A 1335-nucleotide genomic window follows, 5' to 3' on the forward strand; every position below is an offset into this window, starting at 1 on the left:
AAAAAACTTACCCATCAAAATCCCAGCAAAATTCTTCAAAGACCTCGAAAGAACGGTACTCAACATCATTTGGAAAAGCAAAAAACCCAGGATATCCAAGACAATCCTGGGCAACATAAGAACTTCTGGAGGAATCACAATCCCTGACTTCAAACTCTACTACAGAGCTACAGTATTGAAAACAGCCTGGTATTGGCATAAGAACAGACAGGAAGGCTGAAGAGATTGGCTCAGTGGTTAAGAGCACTGGCTGCTCTTCCAGAGGTCCTGCCTGAGTTCAATTCTCAGCAACCACATGGTGGCTCACAACTATCTGTAATGAGATCTGGTTCCCTCCTCTGGCATGCGGGCATACATAGAGGCAGAATGTTGTATACATAATACATAAATAAATTTAAAGAAAGAACAAACAGGAGGACCAATGGAACCGAATATCAATCCACATATCTTCGAACATCTGATATTTGATAAAGCAAAAAAATATATCAAATGGAAAAAAGAAAGCATATTTAACAAGTGGTGCTGGCATAACTGGATATCAACATATAGAAGAATGAAAACAGACCCATATCTATCACTATGCACAAAACTCAAGTCCAAATGGATCAAAGACCTCAACATAAAGCCAACCACACCGAACCTCATAGAAGAGAAAGTGGGAAGTACACTTGAACGCCTTGGCACAGAGAACCACTTCCTAAATAGAACCCCAGAAGCACAGACACTGAGAGAAACAATTAATAAATGGGACCTCCTGAAACTGAAAAGCTTCTGTAAAGCAAAGGACACGGTCAACAAGACAAAACGACAGCCTACAGAATGGGAAAAGATCTTTACTAACCCCACATCAGACAGAGGTCTGATCTCCAAAATATACAAAGAACTCAAGAAATTGGACACCAGCCTGGCGGTGGTTGCGCACGCCTTTAATCCCAGCACTTGGGAGGCAGAGGCAGGCGGATCTCTGTGAGTTCGAGACCAGCCTGGTCTACAGAGCTAGTTCCAGGACTATATATATATGTATGTATATATATACACACACACACAGATGTCATAAGTAGAAGATGAGATTTGGAGAGAACCATAAGCTTCCAAACTGGCTCGTTGAGGCCAGGGTAAGGACAGAGTGTGCCCAGGTAACTAGCAGAAAGAGGCTGAAAAGCATTCTATTCTTGCTCTTTATAGTTCTAGCAGCCTGCTAGCTCTTTAATCCTTCCATGTTTGTTTGTTTCAGAGAAAGTTCTCACTGTGAAGCCCTGGCTGGCCTGAAATTCACATTGTAGACCAGGCTGGCCTGGACTCACAAAGATCTATCTGCTTCTGCTTCCCAAGTGC

This window comes from Alexandromys fortis, unplaced genomic scaffold (genome assembly GCF_014885135.2).
Source record: "Alexandromys fortis isolate MF-2015 unplaced genomic scaffold, M_Fortis_MF-2015_v1.1 scaffold_152, whole genome shotgun sequence".
In the NCBI taxonomy this organism is placed as follows: domain Eukaryota; kingdom Metazoa; phylum Chordata; class Mammalia; order Rodentia; family Cricetidae; genus Alexandromys; species Alexandromys fortis.